Genomic DNA, 16213 nt, shown 5'->3' with positions numbered 1-16213 from the left:
TTGGCTTGTGGAAGATGTTCATCTTGATCAGTCAGTTCCTGCTGTTCCCTCTTAGGCAGCTCGTGCTGATTTACACCAGCTCCCCACACAATCTGGAAGACCCCATCAGGAAGATCTTTCAAAGGATATAACTGCAAAAAACCCCTCTCAGTTCCATTAGCACCTGGGTTTCATACAAAGGCACAGATTTAAGCATCAAAATAACTTTCTCTCAGAACTATTCAAGTTACTTTCTCATTACAGTGCTGTGTTTTTGTAACTTTGCCATCTGAGTCTACGTCATTATCCAAATTTTAGTACAATTCTCTGCTTTTCCTGTTTCCGTTCTCTCAACCTTTGTAAGAGAAGATGAAGCCAAAGCCAAATGCCTAAGGTGGCTCCTGGCCAGATTTGGTGGCAGTAATAGTGTGCTCAAAGCAAGCATTTACAGCTTTGCACCTACATCTCAGCCTGCATCAGCTACTGATCCTGCAGGCCTTCATCCAAAGTCCTGCACCACAGCTGTTTTATTCTAATTCAGATTTTTTGCTCTTTTTGCACCATTTACCCTTCAATTCTCATTTAAATGTACAATGCTTGTCTCTAGCAGAGCCTTGATTCCATTTAGGAACTGGGGCTTGGGTTTTGTTTGCCTTCTTAAAAATACACCTCAGTTCTACTGTTCTGGTCTGGCTTTTTTCTGTTTTTCAGTTAGTGTATTACTGAAAATGTGGCTCTTCCAATGCCTTCGTGCTTCTGAATGAACTCATCAGGAATGGCTTAAATCAATTGTTGCTGTGAGTCTAAATGCAAAGTAGAAGCTGAGAGTACATTTAAAAAAAGCTTTCATTCTTGCACAAAGTTTTAATTAGCCATCCTATTGATCTTTCCAGTTCAGTGCCTCACAAAGGACCCAAAGTTTTCCTTTATGGACCTGTGTTACCATTAATTTGATTTCTTTCTTTTTTTTGGCACAGGAATTCAGACAAAAACCTCACTGCTGATGCCACTAGAATTATATATACCAGTTATATACCAGTGTTATAGAAATAAGTAGTTTGAAGGGTAAGAAGTCAAAGGAGGAAGTACACCTGAGAAAATGCTCTGACTACAAATTTTGACCTTTGTTCAAAGTTGCTTCCTGCCACATTTTTGTTTGCAGCTCTGCTAGGGCATTGATATTATTGCAGAAGCACAGTTCTATGGCAAAGGTACTCATCTTTCTACCTGACTTTGAAGCAATGGCTTGCAGAAAAATATATTATTTAAATATATATGTATATATGAAAAAAAAAAAACCCAAACAGGCCCAGACCCTGGAAGTTTTCTTACAGATTTCAGTGTAAGTACTAGAACTGACCATCTTTTTTCTTCCAGTACTGCTAGCTGTAAGATAGGCCAAATTTGGGTTCTAAAGAAGGAACAATTGCCCTTTTTTAAAGAAGTAAAAAACCAAACCAAAACCCACAAGCTAAAAAGCAAAGTGGATTGACAGTTGTTTAGAAGAGCAAGTATTACTGAGACCCCCTGTGATGTGTCGGGGCTGTTTCTGGTATTTCAAGGTGATTGTTGGCACTGCTTCTCCTTCGGCACCTCTGTATGACTTGAAGTACTTCATCCTTGCACGGTTTATGAATACAAAGTATAACAACCAAGCTAGCACAGCTCTCACAGAACAACACTATTTCTGCAGTGTTCATCACAAGCTCGTTCTTTGCCGTTCCAATGCTCCTCTGCAGTTTCAGTGCTGTCCTGAAGAGAATCATGACGTTGTAAAAGAGGCGGCAGATGAACATCGTCGCGCTGATCACGTACACGGCGGGGTAGGCGCGCACGTGCTGCTGCAAGGCTGGAGCTCCAGCAGGTGCTTCTTTAGCCCACAGCACAGTAAAACAGAGGATCTGGAGTAATGACGGGATTCCAAACCCAAAGGTGAATTTAACAATCTCATATTCGGGCCATGCGAATAATGGGTCCAACTGGCAGTGTGCTTCCAGGTGGTAATTATCAGTGCCAACCAGCACTGCCTCCGTCAGGGACAAGCAGAAGCTGCATGTGAGTACAAGCCCAACACACAGGATGGGTCTTTGGGTGGCTTTGCAGAGAGCAGTCTGTGGTGGAAATCTCTCCAGTAATAGTGTGAGAAGTGTCAAAATGAAAACATACTGAGAATTGAAATAACCAAAGTTGAAAAAAAATGACAGTACGCTACAGGCAAGGTGGGTTGCTGTTAAATAGTCAGGTCTAGTGATGACAGTAAAGGAAAAAAAAATCATTATGATGTTGCTGACGGTGAAGTGTAGAAGAAGTAAGTCCAAGCTTGCACTTTTGTTCTGCAAATGATTCTTTATGAAAATGATCAAAATACATATGCCAGCTATTAATCCTGTGGGTACAAAAAAGGCAATGTAACAGTGCATAAATCTGGATATGATGTTTTGAGAAGCTATGACAGCTTCGATTTCTTCTGGGGAAACGAAAGGCTGGCTCTTGCTTGGGTAGCTGATCCACGTCATGTTGTGAGAAGTCATCCTTCTTTCCACACTCTGCTTATTTCCTGTTCAATGATGTTTGAAACGGAACTGGAAAAGGAAGGTGAAACAAGTTTTAAAGTACAGCTTTAATGCCTGTTTTTGCATTGAATATATTATGTGCAGTCAGGCATATGAACCATTTGTTCAGAATAAATGCAGCAATCTCTTGGTGGATTTTACACTGCTGTGTTATTAACCAAGTTAGATTGAAATTATTTTTAACCAGAGAAATCTTTTTATTTTTGATGTGGTTTCTGCTCTTACCACTCCTTCCTCTCCCTCACTTGATGCAGCTCAGCTTTGTGGACAGCCAGGATCCAGCACGCTCATGTTGCCCGTGGAATATGTGGAATATTGGCTGTTCAGCGGGTGAGGAGGAGCTGGCTCTGTTTAGGTGGAGCTGCTTTTCCTCCCCATCTGGCCAAAAAAGGCCAAGGCGTTTTGCAGGGCAATCCAGTGTGTGGGCAGCAGCTCCAGCCACAAAAAGCTCCACTGTGCTGGCGCAAGGGTGGGAATTTTGTATCATTTGAACCCAGCTGCAGTCTCACACCACACACTGAGGAAAATGCAAAGATAATCACAATATGAGGCATGAGCCACATTCCTTTCTTTGTTTTAGTTTTGCTTCCTCTCTGTTCTGAAAAAAAGCTTTTCATAGCTGCAGTCTGTGCTGAGGAGCCCGTATAAAATTAATGAGAATGTTTAAGAACTGTTATGAACAAACTGATTTTATACCAAAACATTAATATACCGATACATTAATAACGCTGTCATTTTTTAGATGTAGCCATTGCATAAAACAGCAAAAAATAATGCTTTTCTGCATGCTCAACTTTGAGAAAACGATTACTGGTGCATTATAAACCTGTTGATGAAGTTTTAGCAAGGATCATTTATTACAGCTGCATTATAAATTCCTGGAAATAGGGAATTTTGAGAGTAATATGGTTAGGCTGTTAGCTGTAATGACTCTGTGATATGTTGATACAATGATTTTGTTACTGTATAAATGCTTGGAGGCTCCTTTTCTTTTAAGCCAAAAAGCTTTTATGAGAACATAGTATGTACTTGTGAAAAACTGTAATGGATATGGATATATGCATTTTCCAGACCACCTAAAAGCATAATTAACTCAACTTCTAAGAGGAAATTTCTGTGCACCTTGTACTGATTGATACAGAAAATAACATACCTTCTTTAGTTGCAAAGATTAAATATATTTAAACATGAGATAATGAACCCACTATTCCTAATTAATTTGGAACGTCTGATTAAAGATGTTCCTCAGCTCCTGGAGAAAGTTAAACAAATAGGCATTTTTACAGTGTAGAGTGTTCTTTGGGGAAAAAAAATCTTTTTTTATTCGCAAAGATTGCAATTTTGTGTTAGACTTTGGTGTTTTTAGTTTGTTCTGTTTTACCTAAAGCTCTTCTGAACAAGCAGGCAAAGACAGGACCATGGAGTTCTCCCTACAGAAGTTTTTATAAGTCACAGTGGCAAGGAATTGCATACTTAGTTGTACATAATGCCTTTTCCATAAGGGGGTTTTAGTGATGTTAACTCTTATAATGAAAGTAATGTTAAATTGGTAAAAATTCACAGAGATGCATTAATGTTTTTAAGCAGTGCTCATTATAGATAAATCAGTGTCTTAATACTGTTTGACAGTTAATTTACGGTTGTTACCTCTGACACTACTTCACATTTCTGATGTTTCTAATCTCTCCTCAAAATTGGAATTCTAATACTGGTTTTAATTAGAAAAGTTAACTTATCAAAGTGGCTTTGATTAAATGTGTATGTAATCTTATATAATTATAATTTCATTTATAGAAAAGCGTGGAGTTATGTTTTGATTCAGCAGTGTTCTTTGTCCCTTTTCAAAGACAGAATTTTTTCTTTTGTAGAAAAGGTTATTTTCTGAGAGATTCCACTGTGGGAAGGACTAACACACCCAGGGAAGATGTTTTGTGTTACAGGTGGTCTTGCAGAGGCAAGGTTGGCTGGTCAGACTCTGTGCCAGCCTCTTGCACCTTGTAGGAAAGAAATGATGGGCAAAACAGGCAGAAGTCTCTGAAGCAAGTTAAGAGTCAATATAGTTTTGAAGCTTACAAATAGATTATTAGATATGAGCAATTCTTGTGTGTGAAACTTCAACTTCTGCAAGTCATTTTTTCTTAAATACTTGGGAGGAGTCTCAGGGATGAAGGAAACTCTAATTCAAATTTTGATCTTTTGTTAGGAGGGAGATTTGAAGCTTAATCTGGTGAAGGATTGTGACCACTTGAGCATCTGAGAAAGTCTGTTATCATCCCACACTATAGATTCAAGGTTAGGAAATATTTACATTTAGAGCTGTTCCACTAGAGCCTCCAGTGCTACCTGTAAATTCCTTTTGCAGGGCTGAATTCAGTTCTGGTGCTGTGAACATCTCCATTATCTTCTCAACAACTTCTATGGGCCAACTAGCTGTGCACACTGTCCTTGCAGAGAATCTCAGCATGATTTAGCAACATTCAGCTTTTCTGGTAACATCATTGCAAGGGAAACAAAGGGCATAGTTTGGGGTTTCACAGGAAATCATGTGGCCTTATATCAAACTACAGGGGGGAAAAAAAGATATCAAAACTTGAATAAATTTGCTCAGGACCTGGCCTTGGTACTGATGCTGGGTTCAATTATGACCATAACAATGTATTTTTAATTTTATTTAAATACTCTTTGGGCATTTAAAACAAAGTAAGGCTTAATGCAGCATGTTCCAGTAACTGCAGCTTACTGAGCGAGCAAGTGCAGCATCTCGGTTTCTCTTCCTGTCCCCACCTGCTTGCACACTGTGGTGTGTTACTGGCAGCCCAGCAGTGTTAAACAGAGGCTAAGGATGTTTTGCTCTCATTTGGTGTCAGGATGGATGCCTGAAACAGTTTCAGTTGCAACCACAGACACGCACATTATTGTTAAATAACTAAAATTGATGCTTCCTCTCCATCTAAATATTATTATCCTCACATAAGTGTACGTCTTTTAAATTACCTCATCTGAGGAAGGGTTTAAATTGAACAAAAGGAATCTTTTCAGCCTAGAATTAACATACTCACTTTGGGGAAATAGTGCAACTAAATATTTATAATTACAATCAGTGTTAACTGTCAGAATTCTGAGCTAAGAAAAAATTTTTAGGTGTGCTGTTTTAAAGGGAACACCTTGGGATTCCCACACAAACAAAATTTTACTAAAAGAGCAGGCTGTTTGCAGCTTTGCTTTGGCTAGTCAGTGTGAGTATAAATCTTTTTCTTGAATTCAATAAAGTGTTTATTACAGAAGAAGAAATATCTCCTAGCAGTTTGTAGCCAATTCTGAAATATTTTTAGTTTGGCAAATAAGATTAAAGTCAATGCCGTAGTTATTAGCTTTCCCCTTAAATTATTCCTAAAAGTGTAAAATAATCACAGTGATAATGTCAGGGACTCCTTTCATATTTGGTTCTGGTGCCTCACTATTAAAAAGAGCAAATTTGGAGCTCAGGTTGTGGTAGGAAAGGCTCCTGTGCAGGGGGTACAAGCAGACATGGCCAGTTTTCCTACAGTCTGAAACACACGTGCATTCCCTCTGAAAGGGTCACCCCCACCTGTACATTTCTGACTTCCTGACAACCTGATTTTTTTTTTCTTTTTAATATTTTGTCTCTTCATAATGATTTCAGTGAAATTGGAGGGTACATAGCACTTTACAAGATGCATTGTTCACTACCTCATGAAGTGGCTGCATCAGGGTTTTCCAGCTGGGCTTATAAATTGGGCCCCACCAGAACAGCCTGACTCCCCTGCAGCCCCTGCAGCTCATGGGTTTGCAGTAGTCCCAGATGGCACAACCTCTCTGGTTTTTCGGTGTTTTTTGTTTTGTTTTTTTTTTTGGTTGTTTGTTTGTTTGTTTACATCACTCTGAGTAGCATTAGAGATTCCTGTGACTGTGAGGTGCTCATCTGTGATGTAAAGCAGCTCTTAGAAATTACTTTTCCACTTTTAAAACATTTCCAGAGCATAAAATCCATGCTTAGAATAACAATGGGATGAAGGAGCTCACTACTGCTGTAGTAGTATTAATGTTTGTGAATTTTTTCAGACTATTGGTAGTACTAATTTAATTTAATTTTAAATAAAAATATGTGTTGCATGGGAGCAGCAAAGTGTGGTTTATTTCTCACATGATGTTTTATTTCAGAATATTCATATGTCTGGCCACATCTTTATTTTTCAAAATACATAGAGTTTCCATAATTAAAAAAATATGGGGAATTTATTGTCATTTTCCTCTGCTGTGAAAAGATCTCATATTCCCTCAGTTCTTGTCTGGTTCTTGGATTTACTGCAGGGACATTCTTTTTTTTTTTTTTTTCCCCCCAAAATGCACGTCATGTTTATGTTCTGCTGTGGTGTGGGTGGAGGGGGTGACAACAGCAGACGAGTCCTCCACTCTTTCAGTGGAATCTGTCAGCTTACAGTGCAAACACCTCAAGACCTGAATTATGTTTTTTTCTCTTACAACATACTATGACATAAACTGACTTTTTTATTTCCATTTAGTCACGGTAACTATGGCAGAAGCCAGGTCTATTTCTGTTTGTTTTATGATTAGTTACCGAGGGAAATTTGCAATATGCTGCTTGGTTTATCTTTGTGTTGTCATGCTCCAGTATGTTGTCCCTTTATCTCAGGTCCCCCTTACTTTAATTTGCCATCAGTCACGTCACAAATCCCTCCTTAATTTCATGTGCCCTCACTTTTTTCTTGTGTTTTTTCCCCTCTTTCTATCCCTGTTTCCTCTCTATAATTCAGCAGTTAAAGCAAATACATTTGATTTTCACTTTCTGAAGCACAGTTACATTCCTCTTCACTTCCAACACAGTGAGCACAGTGTTCAAAAAGCAGTTTAAAAATAGAAGCTGTAAAAGGACTTACATTGCTTTCCTCTAGTCCCTAAGATTCTGTTGGGTTTGGGTTCCCCATCCCCACTTTAATGTTTAACTTTTGCAGAAGGGGAGGTTTCAAGGAGACTTGTGTTTATTTAAAGTCTATAAGGCAGAGCTCCTAAACCAGGGGAGTTTCTCCCTGGCAGCCAGAACTCTTCCTCTATAAAAGGTTTGGTAGGGCAGTCTTTCTGCACTCTCTCACCAGCCTTTAGAAGAAAAATATTCTTTCCTCCAGTCACAAAGAAATACACATAACATTGCTTGTGAAACTCTGCTGTTGGTAGGGATGTCCTGCAGTGACTTGAGATAGCACGTGATCTGGGGAGAGAAGATGTCCTTTCTGTTCACACTGTGTCTGCCAAGTTAAAAGATGGGGGGCAGCTTACAGTATGTGAGACTAAAATATGAAGTACTATGTTCATCTTTCTTGTAAGAGCTCAATTCCTGCTCTTGGGCAAGTATTTGAAGTCGTAAAGACTTAAGAAATCCTACCCTTGTGGAAAAGTAGCAGTTCCTGAGAAACCGAAAGCTTTTGTTTTTACTTTTCTAGAATATAAAGGAGCTAACAGTGACTTAAACATAATCCTCGAACTGTTTCCTGTCCTATGCAATGCCTGTGGTGGGTTACGATTGTCTGACAATGTCCATCCTTTAGAAGATTGGTTTTAGGCAATGGTTGGAGTCGCTTGTCCACACCACTGAACAGTATTTCATCATCCACCTCCCATTGGTTCAACGGCAGTGAAGTACTTACTGGAAAACACTCTTCACATTTTCTCTACTTAATGCCCAGCTTTGTCACAAATTTCAGCTTCATTATACATTTCTGCTTTCTGAGGACCTTTCCCAGATACAGTATTTTACTTTCTGTAGTTCAAATGTTGCTAAAAAGGGAAAATTAAAAACTTTTAATTTAAAGCTAACAACCTTAGCTTCGCTGTTTGAGTCTCTTGAATAAAACATTGCATATTCAAAGTAATATAAAGCACTTACCTTTTCAAGGAATTGTTCCACAGAAACAACAGGCTGAGCCTTCCACAGAGAAATGGCAGATGAAATACAATTATTGTTTGGAGCTTATAGCCCTTTCTATTTCTGTGTGTATATTACAATAACTTCTTCAGCTGCTGTACATCACGGTGAAGAATCCAGGCGCTTGCTGACTGAAAAACATGCAGTTCTGTAGGGGAAACAGGAACTTAGCTGAAGTCATTCAAACCATACACGTTGCATGTTTAGCAAACCTATGGTTTCATCATCATGTGACTTTAAAGTTCAGATTCTCCTCTGCAGTTAGATATTTTAGAACAGAAAAGTAGTGTTTGTCCCTGCCATTTCTAAGTATGCGAGGCCATCCAGTGGTTTTTTTTCTCCTGTTCATGAAGTAATCCTACGCTCACTGGCCAGCCTTTGCAGTTGCATTTTTTCCCAGTGCGCTGTGTGAAGTGCTAGAGGTCTAGAAAAGGAAAAGCCTGTGGAATAAATACCACACCACGCCCTTTGCTTAATACAACAAAAGCACTACACAAAGCAGGGCATGTCAAACCATTAAGATCCCTGCTTAAAAATAGGTGTATTTCTATATTTCCAAGGGTCCTGGCTTTTGGAATATTCTTGTTACCGTGTACATGCAATAAATTATTTTTCCAGAGGCTCTGCAATGACCATGAGATGTTAAAAGACAAGACTTGGAGTATGAAGGATGTTTTGGGTCTGGCTCAGCATCAGTCAGTGACTGTGTTGATGAATAGTGTTCTTAAAACCTCAGATATAAATAAGCAAGGAAGGATTGGCTCATGGTTTTTTTTAGTGCAGCCCGTCTGGCTGGGATGTTTCAGTACCATCACGTTTTCCTGTACCAGCTCATGGGGAAGGACATGTCTCTTGTAACCTTTCAGTAACCTGCAGTGGCTTTTGTGGGTTGAGAGGGTAGTTTGTGGCCAGTGTATAAGCACTCTGTTTTCTTGGCTTCCCACTTGTTGCACTTCAACAAGGCTCACTGAAAAACACATGGAAACTGCCAAAACACTTCAAAGAAGTGAAATGAGACAAATTGTATCAGTCTAAATTTCAAAATCAGAGTTGTGGGTTACCTGGAGAACATATTTTACTACTTGCTCTACATTTTCATCTGAAGGTTAGCACTACTGCTCCAAATACATCCTTGAGATTAGAGGTAGACTGGATGGAGGGTCTTGGGTTGCAGCAGTAGCTCAGAAACATTTCAGTTTTCAGGTTGAAGGTTCACATTCTTTGTGAGGTAAGTGTCCTCTCGAGCAGTTCTTCACTAGGTCAGGGGCTCTGTGAAATGTGATTTCCAATGAGCTTTATTCAGAATACTGTAATTCACATAGAGCCTTTGATTTTGATCATTATGTGGAGCAGTTTGTTGGACTGGGTAGGTTGTTTATTTTTTCCCTCTTATTTACAGTATTTCCTCCAAACTGTTACAGACAACCTTGGGCAGGGTGGCAGTGTAGTGCAGGTGTTTTGAATGTAGCATTTCCCTGTGAACTGTAGCCTAATCCAGGCTCATTCTGTTGATATTAAATTCTTACAGTCAAGAAAGGTAAAGAAAAAATATGCATTGTCATTGCATGCAAATCAGGTGATTCTTTTATTTTTCTGTTGCTTTTTCAGTAAAGATGCAAATTTCAAGTGTCACCTTATTCTTTCTAGGACTGAGGGCTGTGCAGAAAGCATACCAAACTATGTAGGTATAGTGAAATGATTGTTTTGGAAATTACAGAAAAAAAATCAGGAAGGTTTTGGTCATCAACTTAACTTTTTAGCTTCCAGAATGGATCACTTGTGCACTCGAGGCAATGCTGAACAGTTGCAACATGTTTTTGTTGCTCTACTTTCCACTGAAGTGCTTTAAATAGGCCCATTATTGATAACCCTAGGCTCTGCTGAGGGCAGGGTGGAGGGGAAACTAAAATTATTTATTGGCTGAGGGCCAGGAGCAAACTGCTGGGGGTTTATATCTTTCTGAATTTGCCTTGGGTGGGTGTACACAGGCATATCTGGCTGTGCCCTTGGTGTTTATTAGTAAAAGAGAGGCAAATCAATGACTGCACGAAAGTAAGGAATATTCAAAGCGCTCTTGACAAAGGTTTCGGTGACTCTGAGTTAATGAGCAGTCGGTGAGCAAGGAGTCACTCCGTGCAGGGAGATAAGCCCTGACACAGCAGAGCTGGGGCCACATTTCCTGTTACTCAGTAACCTCGGCTCTGACAGTGCACGGGCTGGGTAAGCAGAGCTCCAAGGGAACTTATCCACTAAGACAAAATTGTATAAATAGAACCGGAAAAGGGAAAAGAGACAAGCTATTTCTTACACCTCCCATCTTGGAAATGTAATCAAAGAGAAAGCTCCCATCTTTAAAATGGATTCACCTTTACAGGCATTAGTTCATACTTTGTCTGAAACCTGTATTAAACATCATTTTCAGTAGTGTTTAGGGAGCAAGAACATGTTTTCCTACTTGGAATCAGGTGCACATAGCACAACACAATTTCAGAATTGTACACAGCTTGAGACTCACACATCAGAAAGCATCACTTTTTACAGGTGGAGCATCTCAGCTACTGACAAATCCATTCTTCCAAGGTGATGGAATAAATGGAAAGCCAGAGGAGAAATAGAGGTTAGAAAATAAAAGTTTCCCAACTATATTCTTTATTCTGTTTAGACTTAGCTGATTCCCATCTCGATAGCTGCAATTGTGCCTCATCTACAGAAACAAAAGAAATTTTGAGGTATGTTAAAAGCTCCCAGGTGGAGTTTCAGCAGCAGCTTGCTGTGCTGTTACTGTCACAGTTAATGTGTTAGTAAAAGAAAAGCAAAATATTGCTGTTGAGTGACTAGCTGCATCTTTCCTTAGAAAAAAATAATAAACCAGTTTGTTTAATTTGCTTAAATGATCACAGGGTACAGTCATATGAGAATAGTGGCAAGCAGACTAGTGCTCAGTTGTATAAAGGTTTCATAAAGCTCCAGAAACTGGTTAAGTGATTGTGTTTAGGATTGATGCATAATGTCATAATTAGTTTTATTAGTGATTAATGGATTTATGATTTTTTTGGTGTAATTTCTTAGCATATATTAATTTACTTGCTGTCAGTGGAAAAGGTTGATGTGTGATGTTCTGGATAGGATGGAGGGAGGAAAGGTGAAGTTACAGAAGTGTAATAGTTGTGAGATGCTGTGGCAATATTAAGGGATTGGCTGAAAACGTGTACAGCCACTATATAGTGGTTACCTATAGTGTGCTGTGGTGGGCAAAACTCCGGTTTATTTTTGAACATTGTTCAAAAATAATTTGTTCATATGATAAAATAAATATCTCCACTACTGAGTGACAGATGTTGCTATAAAGAAAGCAGATGTGAATTACTTTTTTTTTACTAACACCAATAATTTCTCTTAATTGACCCATATTACTGATGTGTTTAGCAGAGCACAAATCCCTGACAGTAGGCTTAATTTGAAGTGAAGGCTCTTTCTGTGTGTGCCAGATGAGAGAAACTTCTTCATCTTGTGTGACAAACACTGTTCAGTGCTTCTGGCTTGTGAGATGCTGCAGCCCTGGAGATCTCAGTCTTTTTATTCTCTGGCTTCAGGCAGATCCATCCAGTCAAGTATTGTGGAGATGGTGATCCTGTCTAGCTCATCTTCCTTCTGAGCAGTCCTGATCAGCTGTTCAACAAAGAGCTGCAGTGCTCAGCTGAGCATTAGAGCTCCTGTTTGCTTGGTGCTGCATCAGCCAGCCACAGGGTGATCACAGATCCATCCTGGACAGAGGCTGCAGCAGCCTGCAGTTACTCCAAGGACTGGACTGGATTCTCTGGAGTACTGATTATTGTTTGGGAGCTAATCCTGCATGAGGAGCCCAAAGTTTATTGTCAGACCACACTCTTGTCTTCTTCTCTCAGTTAATGTATCTTTTCTTGCCTTTTGGATGTAATATTATTAAGAAAACTATCCCTTTTGTAGAATGATAGGATTGTTTTGGAATATTAAATGACTGTTATTGCCTATACCCCAGTGTATTATGATGAAAAGCAGTTGCTTTGTTCCTGGAATTTTGAATCAGGCAATACACTGCAATTTTGTTTTGAAGATGTTTTTCATCAACTGTCATGTATTTCCACCTTAATTTTTCCTCTATTGTTGTTGTGTAAGAAAAAAATATCTCGAGTGTGGGGTATAAGCCACTGTGTTAGTCAAAGATTGCTTTGACTCTGTTTGTCTGAGCTTAAATATTGGAAGCTTTTCTTTGTGGCATTTTAAGACATTAAAATCACTTATATTAATGCAATACCTCAAAATTCCTGGGGGGAAAAAAACGCCTAATTTTTGAGAGGAATGTCTGTTCGAAGGCTTTTGCTACATTGATGCACAGTTACCAGTCACAATGTAAAACTGTTCTTGTGAAAAACCTTGCTGTTAATTTTATATATGTTTACTCTTACTTGACAGCAAGCAAATTGGTGTCCGTGATTAAAACATTGTAGAACATTAGGCCTTTGACACTAAAAAGGACATCCCTCCTCCAAAAAATCCAAACCCACCAAACCCCCAAACGTGAGGGAAGTTGTACAGAGAACCAAGAATTGCTAGTTGGAACAAAGTTAAAGGGATCTTGTTTATGGGTTCATTTTAGAACAAAAGAACCTCACATGGCTTTATTGTATTATATTCCCTGCATGTTTGGTTTAGGAAGGGATTTTTCTAAGTGTGGTTTTTAAAATGGAATTCAGATGCTTATGCTTATTTATAAGGTACGCGGAGTTATGTGGATTTGTAAAATTTGATGGTCTTACTCTCTCTGCTTGGATGGGGTTAAGAAGCCCAGGCTGCTGATGTTTATCCATAAGCACTGGTTATTAATGGTTATCTGCACTTCAGAGGCTGGTTGTAAATCAACATTTCTTCCTTTTTTCCTAGAACAGCCATGCTTGGTGCTGTGTGATTGCTGCCTTCACATCTCAGGGTTCCATGCCTGTGGTTCACTATTAGTGGTTTTATTATTGGCTTATTTGAGCACTGTTTGTAATGTAAGTTGTTTTATAAACAGTGTTTTATTATTATTGCTGTACAGTAATGTAGAAACATTACTATCTATCAATCTCAAAATAAATTCCTCAATACAGGTAAATCATCTGTGTAACTCAGCTACAAGAGCTCAAAAATTGCCTGTATTTCACAGTAATATTCTACTAAAGGGTGGGAAAAAGCTTTTCTAATAGCAAGTTTCAGTAAGAGAGCTGGTCTCTGCATAGCACTGCAGGTGCTAAAATGGTTATTTAATTGCACATAGGCTGGACCTGAAAAATATCAGACTTCTCTCTTAATTAATTTAGAAATCTATTTCACTGTGAACTAGTGAAACCATACTTAATTAGAAAGAATTACAGTGCTCTGGAGCTGAATGGGAATGGCACTTCCTTTGGTCTTTGAGCATCTTGTCAACCACAATGACTACTAACAGATGTTTCATGAAACAATACAAGGAACATGTGCTTTTTAATAAATCTTACTTCTTTGCGAATAGTCAGACCTAGGAGCCTGGTTAAATATCCTTCTATTAGGTTCAAAACCAAAATTAACCATTGTTGAGATTGGTTTCTTGCAGCAGAATTATCTCTTACCTGCCTTTTCTTCTCAGCAACAGTTGGTTGTCCAAGTTGAGGACAATTTTGTTTCCTCTAAATACTTGTTGCAATACCCTCACTGCCTGCAGGCAGGACCAGCTGTACAAATCTGTGTTCTACCAGAAACTGGGACTGATTTTTTTTTCTCCCTAAAGATTAATTTAAATCTAACTGATTTTACTGATCTTACTGATCTTACTGCTCTTGGGAACTACTGCAAGAACATTCTGCCAGTGACCACCAGATGGAGTTTCTAAAACAGCTTTGATAAACCAATTCCAGAATTCATTTCAAAATGACCTTTTAGAGATTTTGGTAATAAGAAACAGTACAGAAATTCTACTGATTTCAAGATCAATTTTAGCTTAAATTTGCAAATTGGGGGGAGGGGGGGCTAAAATTAGGCTTTTCAATTCAGTTTGTAATCAGTAATTGTACTGGGTTTGGATAGCAGAGCTAGGGAGGAGCTACCGGGGTGGCCTCTGGGAGAAGCTGCCAGAAACTTGTCCATGTCCAACAGATCTAATTCCAGCAGACCCCAAGGTGGACCTGCCACTGGCCAAGGGTGAGCCCATCAGTGCCAGTGGCAGCACCTCTGGGATAATGGTATTTAAGAAAAGGGGGGAAAGCGTGCAAGTACTTTTGAAACTGGATAAAAGGGATTCAGTTCTGGTTATAAATCTTGCTTTAAAGAACTTTTAATAGAAAGGGGGTTTTGTATGTTTTTATACTTAATTCATAAATGCTCTGATGATAATTCTGTGTTTTAACATATTTTACTACCATACTTGTAGTAATATGGAAAATCTGCCTGCTTCAGACTGTGAATGTTTTTGACAATTCTTGCAGATGTAATTAAAAGTGCCAGTTCTTTAGAAGGAAGGAATATAAGGAAATCACATGGCATTTCAAGGTAAGGGAAGGACTTGGTGGGAAGAAAGTGGGATGACAAAGGAGATAATAGATCCTCTGCTCTCCTGATGGAAAAAGAATGTAGTCAGCATATGTCAAAGTGTTTTGATATATAATGGAAAACTTAAGGAATTCACAGAGGAAACACTTCACTCTTCAGATTTGTTGCCATGGCAGTCTGCACAGCTGGGTTCGTACCACTAGATTGCTTTCACTTGGAAAAAGTATTGCACAAGATACTCAAGAAATACACAAGTTTTTGCTAATTAAGAGACTACAGAAATTAATTTAGGAGCAGATGTTTAGGATTCATCAGTGCGTTGAGCACTTCACAGCTGCAGAAACTTAGGCAAGAATCAATTCCTCTCTGAGTCCTCAGCAAACAGTGGAACTGAGAGTGGCACTTGGGCAGGTTCTGCTTTTCTTGGGTCTCACCAGTCCTGTGCTGCTGCAGTGAAGCTCATGAGGTGTGTCCAGCCCAGACACTGGGCTGCTTTCATTTTTATTAAGCAGTGATAAATGGGGCATTGCTGATGCACATACCCACAGCACAAAACCAATTTAATTGAATCTTAGTTTTAAACAAGGAAAAAAAAGGTGTTACTTCCTTCTGAGGTTTGTGGTAGCAGTGTTGTATTTTCTTCACAACCTTGGGAAAATATTATCCTATTATATAGTAGTTGAGCATTTTTTTGAGTGCTCCAAAATGTAGTTGACTTCTGTGATGTCTCTGTATTGACGGGTAATGGCAGATTCAGGTGCCACGTCACCCTGGTTTGTAGTGGTGTAAACGTCTTGACTTTGTTGTACCTGATCAGCTCTTTTTATTTGCATTTATGTAGTTTTTCATGCTTAAAAAACCTTTGTGAACTTGCTGCTTATTAACTAACTGTTCTCACTGAAAATGCTTCAGTCTGTGTTGTATGTGAGGGGTTTTACTAATCCAGCTGAGAAGCAGCCTTTTTGTTGGTTGTGTCCAAAAGCTCTGTGGAATGAAGGATCAGAAATCACTGCTCTGTACTTGTTTAGAGATGCTGGCTCTCCTCTTCAAGAAAACACCCTTTAAAGCACAGTGTGGAAGTGAGGGGATCCTGTCAGACACTAGACTGATTAAATGGTGGAATATTGCAACTTCCACTCTGACGGTTGCCATTTTCATT

At 39.0% G+C, this 16213-nt stretch overlaps 1 protein-coding gene across 2 annotated transcripts in view; it reads left to right on the top strand.

The window, feature by feature from the left end:
* C15H7orf50 (chromosome 15 C7orf50 homolog) overlaps nucleotides 1-16213 on the top strand; it is a 122882-nt gene that overhangs the window by 23565 nt on the left and 83104 nt on the right. The window lies entirely within an intron of this gene.

Source organism: Passer domesticus, chromosome 15 (assembly GCF_036417665.1).
Source record: "Passer domesticus isolate bPasDom1 chromosome 15, bPasDom1.hap1, whole genome shotgun sequence".
NCBI classification, from domain to species: domain Eukaryota; kingdom Metazoa; phylum Chordata; class Aves; order Passeriformes; family Passeridae; genus Passer; species Passer domesticus.
Note: the sequence above shows the minus strand (reverse complement) of the source record. Positions and strands in the feature narration are given on the sequence as shown.